Raw genomic sequence first — 16,912 nt, forward strand, 5'->3', positions numbered from 1 at the left:
CATAGGATTATACATTTTGGAAATTGCGCTGTTGTTGTCACAGAAAATCGGAGACTAGTCTGCCTGGATGCCGTAGTCCCTCAACTGTTGTTAAACCCACAAGAGCTGAGAGTAGTAACTACCTGCATCAAGGTATTCAACCTTTACTATAGATGTGGCGATAGATTTCTACTTCTTGCAGAACCAAGAGATCAGACGATCATAAAGGAACTGGAAAGTCCCACTAGTGCTCTTCTGATCAATCTTGCAGCCTGTATAATCTGCATCATAATAGCTAATTAAATTGAAACTGGATTCCTTCGGATAACACAGTCCCACATTTCGAGTTCCCTTTAAATATTTCAAAATACTCTTAGAAAAAATATAATAAGATTGTTTAGGGTTAGCCTAAAATATTTCGTAGACACCGATAACAAATAAGATGTCTGGCCGGCTGGTAGTTAGATAGAGTAGAGATCCGATGATTCCTCTATAGGCAGTGATATCGACACTTTGTCCATCTCATCCTTTTCTAGCCATCTAGATGAGTTCATTGGAGTTGAAGTAGTTGAGCAACTCTCCATGCCGAATTTCTTCAGCAGCTCCATAGTGTATTTAGCTTTATTAATGAATATGCTATTTACAAGTTGACAAACTTGAAGACCAAGGAAGAACATTAGTTCTCCCATCATACTTATCACAAACTTGTCTTGCATCAACTTAGAAAATTTCTCACATAGTTTGGGGTTCGTTGACCCAAATATTCTATCATCAACATAAATTTGAGCAAACAATATATGAGTGTCTTTAACAAATCTAAATAATGTTTTATCTATTGTGCCAATGATAAAATCATGCTCACACACGAATTTAGTTAAAGTGTCATACCAAGTTCTAGGAGCTTGCTTATGACCATATAAAGCTTTATCATGTTTAAAAACGTGATTAGGCCGGGAGTGATCTTGAAAGTTCAGTGGTTGTTCAACATACACATCCTCATTTAGAATTCCATTTAAAAATGCACTTTTCAAATCCATTTGATAAACTTTTAAATTTTTAAACGATGCAAAGCTAAGAAAAATCGAATAGCTTCAATTCTAGCATTAGGGGAGAATGACACCTTAAAGTCAATGCCTTCCTCCAGCCTATAGCCTTGAGCTACCAATCGGGCTTTGTTTCTCACAACCAAGACATCTTCACTAAGCTTGTTTTGAAAAACCTATCTTGTTCCAATAATCGATTGATCATTCGGTCGTGGAGTCAGATGTCACACTTTATTTCTTACAAATTGATTCAGCTCCTCTTGCATGGCATTGATCCAATCTGGATCAAGTAATGCTTCATTGATTTTCTTAGGCTCAATTTTATAGATAAACACGGAGTTTGCAAATTAATCCAATAATTGTTGTCTGGTCCTAAGAGGAGCATTAGTATTACCATTTATTAATTCGGGTGCATGATTTCTGTTCAATTTTAAGCTTGGTCCTAAAGGTTCAGAAGTCTGGTCAGATGGCCCCGCGACGTCCGGACTGTCATCCATCTATTGACTTATAGTCTAGTCGTCTAGTTGAATATCAACTGGTTCAAGCGTTTGATTAGACGTGTTGATCATTTTGACTGGAACTTCATCATCACTATCAAACTAGAGAGTAGCTATTTCCAACCTGGTAACGACTTCAATGATTTTGTTAAAGTTACTTTCAATAGATTCATAAATGACTATATGGAGATATTATTCAATAGTTAGAGTATATTTATTATATACACTATAAGTTTTACTAACTGAAGAATAACCTAACATAATTTCAACATCTGCCTTAGCATCAAAAGCGGCCAAATGATTTCCCCATTGTTTTGAATAAAACACTTACATCTAAATATATCCTAAAATATGAAACTTTAGGAAATCTTCCATAAAATATTTCGTAAGGTGTTTTATTAAAACATTTATTAATCATTTTCCTATTTTGAGTATAGCATACTGTGTTTATGGCTTCTAACCACAGTTTTTGAGATGCACCGAAGTTAGCTAGCATAGTTCTCGCTGTTTCCTTCAGTATTCTGATTTTCGTCAAGAAAACCATTTTGTTGTGGAGTTCTAGCACTAGACAAGTCGTGTCTACTACCAGATTCCTCAAGGTAAAAAGACAAGTGTTTATTGGTGAACTCGGTTCCCCGCTCACTTCTAATTTTTATAATACTTAAAGATTTTTCATTTTAAAGTTTTCTAAAGATCTTGATCAAATTCTCAATTGTTTGATCCTTAAATGGTAGAAAAATAACCCAAGTATATCTTGAAAAATAATCAATCATGACAAGAGTTTATGTCATTTCCCCACAAACTAATTACTGGAATTGACAAAAAAGATCCATGTGCAATAATTCTAGGCACCGGTCAGATTGAAAATTCCCTTTACTTTTAAAAGTTTATTTGACTTGTTTGCCTAATTGGCAAGTAGGATAGACCTTGTCTTTTGAAAACTTTTGAAACTAAATCATTTGAGTAGATGTTGTTAATTATTTTAAAATTAAGATGGTTTAATCTTTTATTCCATAGCCAATTTTGATCATTTTAGGCTACCATGCATAAATTATTAGACATCCTATTTTCCCAATTCATTTTATAAGTGTTTCCTATTTTAGTTCCGGTCAGCAGGGTGTTACCCTACTGATCCTTAACTAGGTAGACATGTTTTTGAATATCAACAATATAGCCATTGTCACATATCTGGCTTATACGGATCAGGTTATAACATAAATTTTCAACAAGCAGCACGTTGTTAATGGTTAAGTTACCATAGATAATCTTACTGTTAGGATCGGGATCGCCCTTAGAGGGCCGGGGTCCGGCTTTTAAGGGTGAACGCTTAATAACACAACACACACTAGTAATAGTCCGGTTAGAGACTAAAACCACTTCTTAACATTACACAAGCTATTACAAACCTCTTTAACCGGGTTCATGTGTGGAATTGGTTTGTTTCAGCTTGAAGCAACACACACAGTTCGGTTTAGAAGGTATTTAGAAGGAGATATCGGTTTAAGGAGAAAGCCGGTTTTGTTTAGGAAGTTATTTGTTATTTCGGTTCGGTTTAGATGTTTCGATTAGGTATGAGTGAGTAAACCGGAATATGAAAGTAAAGAACACGAGACAAGATTTTATGGATGTTCGGAGTTTAATCTCTTACGTCACCCCTTCTTCTCAAACAGTGAAAAGGATATTCACTAAGGAATATTACACAACCACAACACACAATCCGAACGAGTCTTATTTACTGCTCGTCGGTTACACCACTCACAATGATGTAATACAATACTTTTTACTCAATAGTAAAATACACACACAATACAAAAACACTTTTGGGAATTTCAATCACTATTCGAGGTCGTGCGTAAGATCTTATGTTGCTGTTACTTCTCTCTTGTATGAGCTTTTCGTAGTGATCTCATGCGTATATTTCTTCGGCACCATGAACTTCTATTTATATGGAAAATATGACAAAGGTCATAATTTTCTCTCTGCTGGATTGGTCATCTGAAGCTGCGTTGGTCAGGTTTAGATTACGTGCACGTTTTGTCATTTCGGACACATGTCAATCATGCACTTATGCCGGCTTTCATTGCTTGTAGATTTACATAAACAGTTCATCATTGTTTTCGTTACATGCTTCTGATCCGGATATTTTCTTCTTGTGCATTTCCAAGAAATCTCTATATCATCATATTACATCATCTTCTCAAATTCATCAACTTTCAAATTTTTCCGTTGAACTTTTATGATCTTCAATGATCGAATGAGTTAGTCGAATGAATCAGTCGAATGATGACATTTTTACTAGTCGATCCGGTTGAAGGAGTTCAGCCAGTTTCACAGACTATTACTGGATCATTGAGTCATGTACTTCAGCCGGTATGAGGCAGCTCGATCTGTACCTATGCAGGAAGATTGAGATTGATTATGTTCTTTGTCCGGTTAAAATTAATTTACTTAATTTTTTCTAACAATTTCTCCTTTTTTGATTATTTAGAATAAATATTCAAAACTTGTAATGTATGGCCGGGTTAAAAAAATAACTTCCTTAATTTTTTTAACAATTTCTCCCTTTTTGATTATTTAGAATAAATATTCAAAACTTGTAATGTATGACCGGTTTTAAAAATTAACTTCCTTAATTTTTCTAACAATTTATCCCTTTTTGATTATTTAGAATAAATATTCAAAACTTGTAATGTATGACCGGTTTTAAAAATTAACTTCCTTAATTTTTCTAACAATTTCTCCCTTTTTGATACTTTTTATAGAAAAATTTCAAAATATGTTGTTTGTAGGAATAGTAGTTTAAATATGTGTCGGATGATCCTAACTGTTTGAAAGATTTGATTTTTAAAAAAAAAACTAGCTTCATAAACCGTGAGAAAGTAAGCGAGAAAATCGAAGTGATAAGTTCATAAGTTAAAACAGAAAGAAAGAAAACTGAATAAATGAACTATGAGTCGGATGATTCTCCCTTATCGTGCTCTTTTTCTTTAGCCAGTTCTTCCTCCAGCCGCTTCTGTTGTTGTTCAAGTTGCTGTCTTTCTTCTTTCTGCCACCGGTCTATGTCTCTGAAACATTGGGATACAATGGATTCTCGTCCACCCAAAACATTTTATGGCTTCCGGAAATCGCGGCTTGAGTCTCTATGGATGAAGTTATGAACGTCTTCATTTACTTGAATCGGCCTCTTGCCAGCACAAATGGAGGAGGATGATTCAGGTTGTGCTTTGCGTTTCAGGTTCAGAGGGATTTCTTCTTCTTCTTCCAACTCATCTATTTGTGGGAATTGACCAACGATCCGAGTCAAAGCCGTTTCAATGTTTGTTTCCGTGATTAAGGTCAACACCCCGGTTGCTTGATCCTTCTTCTTTTTCTTTGCATTTGCCCTGGTTACGCTCCTTGTATGGGGAGGTCGTTTCTTTGTAATAGTATCGTCTTGATCCGTGTCAATAATAAGTTGCTGTTGAATAATATTGGCCTCTCTAGCATTGGCTCTTTCATCTTCAGAATCTTTTTCGGCTTCCTTATCATCCCATTTGGAGGCTAGCTGCCGATCTCTTACTTCCAACTCGATCAATCGCTGTTCTCTGTCAAGTTCGGCTTCATGAAATTTTCTAGCTGCCTCAACGTCTAATTGAATTTATGTTTCGGTTTCCATGGCTTTTACCTCCACTAATTCTCCAACTTGAGCGGTGAGGAGTTGTAGTATCTGAAACATCTGAGAGGTTGTGTTGTCAAGTTTCTCAACCCGGTTTTCCACCTTGTCAACCTTGTTATCCACTTTTTCAATTTTGTTATCCGACGAGGAATCCCTTGCCTTAAATCTCTCTTGCCAGTCGGACATTGCTTCGTTTACCGTATTCTTGATAAGATCTTTTATTGCTTCCGAAACCGGAACAACCGAGTGAGGAGAGAGTGGACCGACAAAGATATTTCCGGTTCTTCCTGATTAATCGAGTTGACATTTTTAGATTTAATGACGGTCTTACTTGCGTAGGGGAAGCCGTATGACCATCCTCTTTGCTTGGAGGATTTTGCTCAACATTCTCCGGTTGAGAGTGTGGGTGTCTAGAGCATTGACCGACCTCAAATCTGCAAAACTCTTGCGACGGTGGAAACATCTTATGCTGTCGGTTTGCCTCTAACGTTGCTTTTTCTATTTCGGCCATCTCTTCCTCAATTCACGTGATAATTCCCAGAATGGAGTCTCGGGCCTTCATTTCCTCCTCACTTATGTTCATATCTTTGGACGCCTCCATAAGTTCCTTTAACGCCCACACTTTGGCATGTCTTTCAACAAGTTGACTCTGGCCCATAGCGAGAACGATGTTGTTGGTTTTCGCCAGCTGGAAAACCGTTCTTTCAAGATCAACTATCTTCATCCATTCTTCAATGTGGAGGGTTGTCGGAAGCATTTTTTCGAAGGGGGTTTCACTTCTGAGGGTCCACCAATCATAGAAGACGTTGGAGATTTCAAGAGCTCGATCCCCCATAACACCCAAGATTCTTCTTACATGATCCCTTGTTCGCTCTTTAGTTGTCTAGTCGGCTGGCAATTGTTGTTCCGGTGGAGTTTCAAAAATGATTGAGTCCTCAGGATCCGGACAAATGAATGTTTCATCCCCAACCGGACTAGTTGAACTATTCTTCGTATTACTTCCTCCTTGCACCGGAGGATTCTCGGGTAGAGCTTCTTCTACGGTTACCAGATTCGGACCTTCCGTTGTAGCATTCTAGATAACTGGCTCTACATGAGCCGGATTTGGGTTAGTTTAGGGATTTGCATCCCCAACCGGACCAGATGAGCCTCGTTTTGTATTATTTCCCTCTAGTAGTGGGAGATTTCAGCTTCTATATCTTTTTCAAAATTGGCCATTTCTTTGGCCGGATCGATATTTCCTTGGTCATTTGCATCGACTTGACCGGTTACCCCATGACTACTTGTCATCTCGTCTTCAAGAGCCCGATTGATATCTTGTACTACATCACTTATTACTTCTGAAGTTCTTGGCCGGACATTCTGTTAGGATCGGGGACGCCCTTGGAGGACCGGGGTGTTTCTGGTTTTTGTAAGGGTGGCCTCTTACAACACACACAACACTTTGGTGATAGTCCGGTTAGAGACTATAACCGTTCTCAGCACTACACAAACTGTCACAAACTCTTGAACCGGGTTCAAGGGCGGAAATGTCTGTTTCAGTTTGAAGCAACGTATGCGACTTAGATGATGTTTTAGAAGGAGTCGGTTTTAGAGATATGATTGGACCGGTTTACGGAGTACGATTAATTAGGATTGAGGTTAGGTTAGTTGAGTAAGTAATGAAACGAAAGAAAAGACACGAGACGGGATTTTTTATGGATGTTCGGAGCAAACCCTCCTACGTCACCCCTTCTTCTCAGGTTATGAGAAAGATCACCACTAACTTTTATAGCTACAACAACACTGCCGGTCGAGCCAACTCGCTACTCGCCGGTTACACCAACTCACTCTTTGATGTAATACAATAACTCAACACAATAGAACACAGAAAGCTTCCGGTTTATGATAGACCGATTTTGGATCGTAAGAGTTTATCTCTCTAACTTATCAGATAGATATGATTCGTATTTTTCGCTTGATGATTCGTTGACTGTTGTATTAAATGAAGACGTTTCATCTTCCTTTTATAGCTGATGAGAGCCAACGGTCATTTTCTTCTCTCTCCTCTGGATTGGTTGATCATTATCACGCCGGTGCAGAGAGGTTACTTGCACGTTTCACTTTCCTCAACACTTGGCAATCATGCAGACAACTCTGATTGTAGGATGACGTAATCGGTTTTCAGATTGGAGCACGTGTCAGGCATGCACTTCAGGTTGTCAATTTCGGATCAGTAAAGCATCATTGCTTTCCTCGCATGCTTCCGATCGGATCTGATCTTCTTTTATTCCTTCGAGACACGTCTATTTCGTCATGTTACGTCACTCTTGTAGGTTGAAGTTTCCGGTTTTGTCTCTTGTGCAATATGATCCGGCTGATATGTAAACTTTTGTCTTTGCTGGCCGGTCACTTGAGAGTTTGAAAACCGGTTCCTCTGATCTTTGACTTGATCACTTGGAACTGGTTTCTTTGAAGTGTTTCAGCAACCGGTTTATGAGGCCCCAACCGGTTCATACGTTTTGATCTGCACCTGCACATGAAAGTTAACAACTGTTTAGTTTTTCTAGCCGGTTCCAAAAATTAACTTTACTTACTTTTCTTATCAATTTCTCCCTTTTTGATTATTTAGAATAAATATTCAAAACTTGTAATGTGTGGTCGGTTTGAAAATTAACTTTCTTAATTTTTCTTATCAATTTCTCCCTTTTTGATTATTTAGAATAAATATTCAAAACTTGTAATGTGTGGCCGGTTTGAAAAACTTGTTTAGCGATTTCTCCCTTTTTGATTATTTTGAAGAAAATTGTCAAAAACGTGTGTTTTAATTTTCAAAAAGGTATTAAAGACTAATGAATTCAAAAGTATGATAAAACGATTGAGTTCTGAAATAGAGTTAAACATAAGTTGTTCTTAAGGAATGAAAAGGAGACTAAGGCTTGAATGGTCCCCCCTTTTCAAGTTCTTTCTCCAGTTCTTTTTCAAGTCGTCTTCTCTCTTCCTCTTCCCTTGACTTACACTCCATGTCGCGTCTTTCAACGTTAATCAAAACTCCGGCCCACACACTTGAGATGCCGGGAGTCTTTTTGCCAAATCCAAAACCGGCACAAACTGGTTTCGGTTGACGAGGCGGTTGAGCAACAATTGGTCTGGAGCTTGGGGTTGCGGTTGACCTTTCAATTGTCATCTTCTTTCGTCGGTTAAGTTCTTCGATATCCTCCTCTTCTTCATCTTCTTCTTCATCAGCAACAGGTTGCACGTTCAGCCCGACCGGTACAATTGTTCTTTGGCTGCTTTGTTCTGCCCGCTTTATTATCTCCGCAACCGCTTTCCTTTTCTTCTTGTTTCGTGTTTTCATAGCATGAGACGGTTGGGCCGGTATGGGTTCCTGGATAGCTGCCTGTTCTTCCTCGTTGCATTTCTGGGCAAACTCATGATCTTTCTCCTCAATTTCTTTCTGCAACCGTTCCCTTTCCCTTTCTTCTTCTTGCAGCCTCTTAGCGATTTCGGCATCAGACTCGATTAGCTCTTGAGTCTTGCTTACTTGGAGTTTGGACAACTCCCCAATTTGAATAGCCATTGCCTGCAGCATATCTACCAGAGGAGCAGTTACGGTTTGGATGGATTCTGCGATCAAGGATGAGACAGAGGTTTGCACAGCCTCATCTATCATGGATTTGATAGATGTTTGAACGGTGTTTTCTATTTCGGTTTGAACAGATCCCCGTATAGTGTTTGACAAATTTGCTTCAGCTGTTGCAATCCTCTCATCGGTTGCAGTTTTGTAATTTCTAAGACATGACTCAATGGTATCAATCACCGCCTGTTTTATCTGATCAAGTTACGGAGCCTTAGCATTTTGAGGAGGATCTCGTTCCCGGTTTTCCTCTGTTCTAGATGTCTCCCCGGCAACAAAGAGGGGCTTACTTTTATATAGATCGGCATTGCTAAGTTGGTGTCGGCAGCCGTTTCTCCATTGTACATCGAGATGGTCAAGGCTTTGCAGAAGTTTTTTCCACATCGGAAGAAACCGTTCAGACATTTTCATTTCAATCGGAGTTAGCGTTCCTCCTTCCACTTCCTTTAATGCGTCTTCAACTGCTTGTAACCGAGCGAATTCACGAATCACCGCGGTTTTGCTGAAGGCGGGTTGAATAAGATTGGTGTGTGCCAGCTTGAGGGCCCTTTCTTCTAATTTTATAAGTTTATCCCAATGTTTGTTGCCGCTCATCCCTGGAACCATATCCGACAGCTTTGTCTCACAACGAAGCTGTACCCATAGGAGGTATGGTGCTATCGCATCATTGGCACTTTTGTTCATATCCCTGATGAGTTCTTCAAAGAATTCTTCCTCTTCTTCTGCTGAAAGAGTGGCCGTGTCCCCGGTTAAGATTTCTGGTTGGGGGCCGGTTTGTAGAGTACCTTTTCCCGTCACCGTTGAATCTTCAACAAGGACCTCTTTTTCTTTGTTAACCTGAACTGACCCTTCAGGTACTAAAGCTGAGTCGGTTGGCCCATCTTGAGCCGATTGGATTGTTGAAACATCTGGAACTGACTTGTTCCCTGCGGAACCGGATGGTTCCTGTTCTTCAGTGTTGCCCTCCTGAGCCGGAGGAGTAATGCTCGCGGTTTTGGCCGTTTCATCGACCGGATGAATTTCACTTTGATCGGGTATCACAACCTGATCAACTGATTTACGACGACTTGACACATCGTCTTCGGTTTCCCTTGCAATATTTTGGACTACGTCCACAATAATTTCAGAGGTGTTTAGGCCTACGTCGGCCATTACCTCTTCTATCCTTTTGCTTGGGGACTTGGAGTTTTCAGAGTTGATACTAACATCTGCTTCCTCCTTTGACGTTGACTCGGTTTTATGGCTCCCCGAGGGTTCGGTTTGCCTTGGTGAGTTGGAGGGAACAGGAATAGGGCGAACGGTATTGATGGGGATAAATTGGAAAATGTTTCCGGTTCTCTCTGGTGGATTATCCGAGGAGAGGGTTTTCTCGGAGTCCGTCGGTTTGTTGGATCTCTTCTTTGCAGAGGACTTCTTCCTCCCCTTCGTTTCTTGTTCGGCTTCGGTTCCAACCGCCTTTCTCTTTGGTTTCTTTTGTTTTGAACATTCTTTAGCGGAGCAGAAGAACTGGTTCCCTTGGAAGACTTTGTTCTTGAGGACTTCGGTTTAACCGCTTTATCGGGCTTCTCAATCATCGACTCGGAGTTGAGAATGTTGTTGGGTGGGAGCGGTTGACCTTCACCAAGATCTAACTTGAGAAACTTGAGGATTTTAACAATCTGCATTGCGAAGGCCTGAACCCGGCCATCCTTCTGAATCACCATCTCACAGAATTCTTCGAAAATGACTGCTCCCCAATCCACCTTGTCACTGCGGACAATGGCCATCATCATTTTGAGTTTAAGTTTCGTAAGGTTATCGAAGTTACCTCCTCTTCCCTGGATTGATCGAGCGATGATGTTCAGCAGCCACCTGAACTCCGGTTTCAGCTTGTTTTTCCGGCTTGAGTGAATCACCAGTTCCTGATCTTTAGCCGATATCACTAACCGGACAGCATTAGACTCTGCATCGGTTAGGTCGGTTTTGAGATCCAAACCGGTGTTGGGCAAACCGAGGGCTTCAGAAAATAGCTCCTCGGTGATCAGAATATCCTTGCCGTTGACGGTGGCGGAGACCTTCCTCTTTGTTAGCGTCGCCGTCGCCAGGAACTCCATTATCGCCGTCAGATATACGATGAATGGACCAGATAAGAACTCCTCCAACCCCGAATCTCTTAGAGATTGAAGAACAACCTTGTTTTTGTCTTCAGCGTGTTCATCAATGTCTGCGAAATCGACCTGCAACATCCATTGGAAGGGTGCCTTGCCTAGAGCCATGATAGATTTTGAGAAGAAAGGATGAAGAACGATGATGATCGGAAGTTAGAATGCTTTTGAAGATCTGGAAGATTTTAGAGAGCGAAAGCGTGAGTGTCGAATGGGCTGATTTGAACTTATATAGACGACGGTTCCGAACGGTTGGAAGACGAACCGTCACTTGATGATGTTTTGGGCGCCAATTTTCCCTCCAAAAGTTACTGCAGTAACTTTTGGCGGTAAATGCGGAAAAACAATGGGCAAATAAATTTTGGGAGGTAAAACCGTGGTCGGTAGATTTTTCAAACTTTTCGTTTTTCTTGAGGTCTGGAGTGGATGTCCAGACTAGCACAAACACCACTCAGCTGAGGAGCGTAACCGGTTTTGTTGGAGAGGAGCATCTTCTTCAGGTTGCTGAAGATGATCCAGGACCAATTGACCGGTGTCCCAACCGTTACAGCAATCATCATCTCGAAAAGCCTTTGGGTGTAATAGTAGCTTTTCTCTCTGCCCAAGATGGACTTTCCCAGAATCTCACAGAGAAGCTGGTACTTGTGGGAGAGTTGGCTTTTAGCACCCCATGGTCTAACCGGGATGTCAGAGTTTGAGAACCGACGACACATTTCTTCCATGGTCACCAGAGAGTATGTTAAGTCGGTTACCCCTTCAGTGGGCAAACCGCAGTATTCAGCGAAATCCGTCTCACTAAATAGAAATTTCTGACCGTAAACTTGTGCAACGATTATGTCTCGATGCACTTCCTTCGCGGTCTGGAAGAATTCTTCGACTACTAGGTAGTCGAGAATGAATCTGTTTTCGAGGAAACCTCTTAGTCCGCTTCTTTCAGCGGCTAAGAACATTTCTTTAACCTCATGGTCTTCATATTGGTAGATGGAGTTGAAATCCGCCAATAGAATCTTCTTTGCTAGAGAGTTGGAGTTCATGTTCTTGAGAGAGAGTTTTAATCTCAAGACTGTTTTTGTGAATAGTAATTTTGTGAGGATTTGTGAGGGTTTAAGGGTGGTTTATATAGTCAGGGGTTCGGCTAGATTAGTAGGTTTAAGCATGCTTGATGATGTCATCCGTTATTTAATAGGCTTTAACTTGTTGAAGTAAATAATGTTTATTTCCAAGGCAAAAGCTAATTATTACCAAGATATTCATGATGACAAAAATCTGTTGACAAGATGTGAGTCTCCCTCTCTTGATGATGGACACATGTCGTCATCTCAATTGTGGTAGACTGTTTTCATTTATTACAGGCTTCATTTTTCAAAACATGCATGAAAACTCAGTTAGTCATCCCAATTTAACCGAAGAAGTTCATTCCATCAGAAAAGAATGCATTTGTACTAAGCGGTTTTCCATGACCGGTTTTAGTTAGATGTTTTGTTCCTATTGTGAAGAAATATTGAGTTACGTCAACATTTGTTCAACTTTGGATTTGAGTATATCCACTTCAACCTGGTTGTTTCAACCGTATAGTAAGTATGCATGTGTTTGATGTTACGAAGTAATCGGGTATAACCGGAGACTTCCTCCCGGTTAGCATTATTGAATTATCAATGGCCTATTTGAATATGGTTTGAGAAGCAAAAGCTTCTCTCCCTGAACACATATCCCGGTTTCTCATTGTTACTTTAGGTAATCAATATGCATAATCATGATATTAGTTGATTAACATTAGTAATTCCCAAAATATTTCGAAAGTGAGAAAACTTAGCTTCCTGTAGCGGTTTTGTGAATATATCCGCTACTTGTTGCTCGGTTGAGACGTATTCCAGCTGGATGTGTTTCTCCTGAACATGCTCCCGGATGAAATGATGTCTTATATCAATATGTTTTGTTCTTGAGTGCAACACCGGATTGTATGTAATCGCTATAGCACTAGTGTTGTCACAGAAAATTGGAGATTCCTTGGCTTCTATCCCGAAGTCCCTTAGTTGTTGTTGAATCCAGAGAAGTTGTGCACAGCAGCTTCCGGCCGCTATGTACTCTGCCTCTGCGGTTGATGTTGCAATAGATGTTTGCTTCTTGCTGCTCCAGGTGACTAACCGGTCACCTAAGAACTGGCAGGTTCCACTTGTGCTCTTTCTATCGATCTTACATCCTGCGTAATCGGCATCTGAGTAGCTTATAAGGTTGAAGCTTGAGTCTTTTGGATACCAAAGTCCCACTTCTTGAGTTCCCTTCAGATATTTTAAAATTCTTTTGGCCGCAGTATAATGTGATTGCTTTGGATTTGCTTGGAATCTTACGCATACTCCAACCGCAAACAGAATGTCAGGTCGGCTGGCTGTTAGGTATAGCAATGATCCGATCATTCCTCGATATGCTGTGATGTCAATGGCTTGACCATCCTCATCTTTGTCCAGTTTTACGGAAGGACTCATTGGCGTAGCCTCTTCAGCGCATGTATCCATTCCAAATTTCTTCAACAGTTCGTCTGTATACTTCGGTTGGCTTATGAAGGTTCCGGCTTCAATCTGCTTAACCTGAAGTCCTAGAAAGAAGCTCAATTCTCCCATCATACTCATTTGAAATTTGTCAGTCATCATTTTTGAAAACTTATCACATAGCTTTGGATCGGTTGATCCGAATATAATGTCATCGACGTAAATCTAAACAAGTAATATTTGTTCTTTTCTTTCAAATTTGAAAAGTGTTTTATCTATCGATCCTATTGTGAATTTGTGATCAAATAGAAATTGTGTCAGTGTATCATACCAAGCTCTTGGAGCTTGTTTCAAACCGTAAAGGGCTTTGTTCAGCCGGTAAACATGATTTTCGTGTTCTCGATTTTTGAAGCCTGGAGGTTGATTAACATACACCTCTTCATTTACTTTACCGTTTAGAAAAGCACTCTTAACATCCATTTGAAAAACTTTGAAATTTTTAAACGCTGCATATGCTAAAAATATTCTAATGGCCTCAAGTCTAGCTACAGGGGCAAATGATTCTTCAAAATCAATGCCTTCTTCTTGTTTATAGCCTTGAGCCACTAACCGGGCTTTGTTCCTCGTAACTAAACCGTCTTCATTGAGTTTATTTCTGAATACCCATCGTGTTCCTATAACCGGTTTGTTTTTCGGTCTAGGAACTAGGTACCAGACCTTATTTCTCTCAAACTCGTTTAATTCCTCTTGCATTGCTAGGATCCAATCGGGATCTAACAATGCTTCATCCACCTTTTTCGGCTCAATTTGTGATATGAAAGCTGAGTTTTCATAGTGATCCAAATTCTGTTGCCTAGTTCGGACGGGTGAGGATATGTTACCTATTACTAGTTCAAGAGGATGGTTTTTGTTCCTTCTGAGGTTTATCCGAGACGTGTCTATCAAGCTTTCAGTTGGCTGATCAAGGTTAAACTGATCGGTAGGTTGAACAGAGTCAGACCGACCGATTTCTTCAGTAGAAACTGAAGAGTCAACTTTCTGCGGTAAAGCAGCTTGATCAGGCTGAGTTTCAGCATCAACCACTTGGTCCTTGACAAATCGTCTAAAAACCGGAACCTCGTCTTCATCATTAGAATAAATATTGAAGTTTTCCATTCTGTTGTGAAGATCGAAGGGTAATGCAGTGTTTCGTTCAACCGATTCATCGAAAACAACGTTTGCAGTTTCTTCAACTGTTAAAGTCCTAGTATTGTATATTCTGTAGGCTTTACTCACAGCTGAATATCCCAAAATTATTCACTCATCGGATTTAGCATCAAAAGCGGTCAAGTAATTCTTGCCGTTATTGTGAACAAAACATTTTCTAACAAAAATTCGAAAATACCGTACGCTTGGAACTTGATCATAGTAAATTTCAAAAGGAGTTTTAGAAAAACGTTTAGTTACTAAAGATCGGTTTTGTGTATAGCATGCGGTATTGATAGCTTCAGCCCAAAACTTTTGAGCAATACCCGAATCAGCTATCATTGACCTTGCGGCTTCCTTGAGAGTTCGGTTTCTTCTCTCAGCCTGGCCGTTTTGTTGAGGAGTTTTGGCACTAGACAACTCGTGTCTAATACCGGAATCATCAAGAAAAGTAGTTAAATTACTGTTTATAAATTCAGTTCCTCTATCACTTCTGATTTTGTTTACTCGAATAGATTTTTCGTTTTGTATTCTCAAAATTAGTTTAATCAGGTTTGGAGTTGCTTGGCTTTTAGAAGCTAGAAAAGTCACCCAAGTTAATTTAGAATAATCATCAATAACTACCATAGTATAATGCATGCCTCCTAAACTGGTTACTTTAACCGGACCAAACAAATCCATATGCAAAAGTTCTAAGCATCGTTCAGATTGATAGTTTCCTTTACTTTTAAAAGATGACTTTACTTGTTTGCCCATTTGACATGCAGCACATACTTTATCTTTTGAGAACTTAACATTTGGAAAACCGTGAACTAGTTTCTTGGAGCATATGAAGTTAATTGTTTTGAAATTCAAGTGATTTAACCGTTTATGTCAAAGCCAGTTTGGATCATTTCCGGCTAACATACACACAGGTTTTTCAAAATCAGTTTTCCAATTAACTTTGTAAATATTTCCCATTCGGTTACCGGTTAAGAGAATATCATTATTCTGATTCTTAACTAAGCATGCGTTTTTATGAAACTCGACTTTGTAACCCACATCACACATTTGACTTATGCTTAGCAGGTTAAAACGCAGTTCTTCTACCAGCAATACATTATTCATGGATAGATTACAATGGAAAATCTTACCCTTGCCTACGGTTTTACCTTTCGAGTTGTCACCGAAGGTTATGATTGCTCCGGTTTCATACTTGATGTCGGTTAGTAGCTCTTCGTTTCCGGTCATATGTCTTGAGCATCCACTGTCCAGATACCATTCCGAATTCTTCAGCCGGTTGCTCCTCCTAACCTGCAATAGAAAATTATTTACACATTTTTGGTACCCACATTCAGTTGGGTCCATGGTTGATTAGTCCCTTTGGGATCCAGACTTGAATAAGTCAGATCACTTTCCCGGTATCTGTTTTTATAATATTTGGCTTAACTTCTTGACTGTTGCTCAAGAATGCCCTATGTTGTGATGAGTCTCTTTGAGATCGAGTTTTATTTGGTTTGTTGGCTTTCCGGTTGGCTTTCCTTTTCTCAGGATGAAGCCATTTTTCAGATTCAGTAGGACTTACATACTTAAGTTTTTCTTCCGGTTTTAAGTCATTTTCGGTTGTTGAACTCTTAACAAATTTTATGAATGGAAGGTTGTCTTTTGTGAATTTCATCCCGTTAGGTTGTTTTAATTCGTTTTGTTTATTTGGTTCGTAACCGATGCCGAACCTACACTTAGGGTGTCTTTTATAATTACACATTTGTTTTACAGCCTGACGTGATCTCTCCCATGCAGCCGTGACGTACATTGCTCGTTTCATCGGTTTCAGTTACCAGTTGAACTGTCTTCTCATTATCGGAGAATAGTTCATCCGGTTCATACATTTCGATTTCATATGTTTTATCAGAGACATTATTTGATTGTTCGGTTTTAGGTTCTACCGGAGTTGGAATGTACACAGATATGTTTCTGAACTTAGCGACCATTTCGTTGAGTGCATAAATCAAATCTTCTTTTGTAAACTCGTCAGAAGAGAAATCAAATACCTCTTCGTCGTTTGCCATGAAGCAAGTCACTCTTTCTTCATTGTCTTCATTATCAGAGTACACCCACTCGCTTCCACCGTCGGATGCAATGAGTGCTTTCTGAATCTCCTTTCCTTCGTCTGTATGCTGATCATCGTTTCTCCGGTAGTTGTTTCGTTGGTTATCGTTTCTTCGGTAGTTGTTTCCCTGGTACCGGTTACTTTGATAGTTGTTCCCTTGATAGTTTCCTTCCGGTTTTCTATCGTCTCTCCTTGGTTTTCTACATTCTCACCTGAAA

The sequence above is a fragment of the Impatiens glandulifera genome, chromosome 4, assembly GCF_907164915.1.
Source record: "Impatiens glandulifera chromosome 4, dImpGla2.1, whole genome shotgun sequence".
Taxonomy (NCBI): Eukaryota; Viridiplantae; Streptophyta; class Magnoliopsida; order Ericales; family Balsaminaceae; genus Impatiens; species Impatiens glandulifera.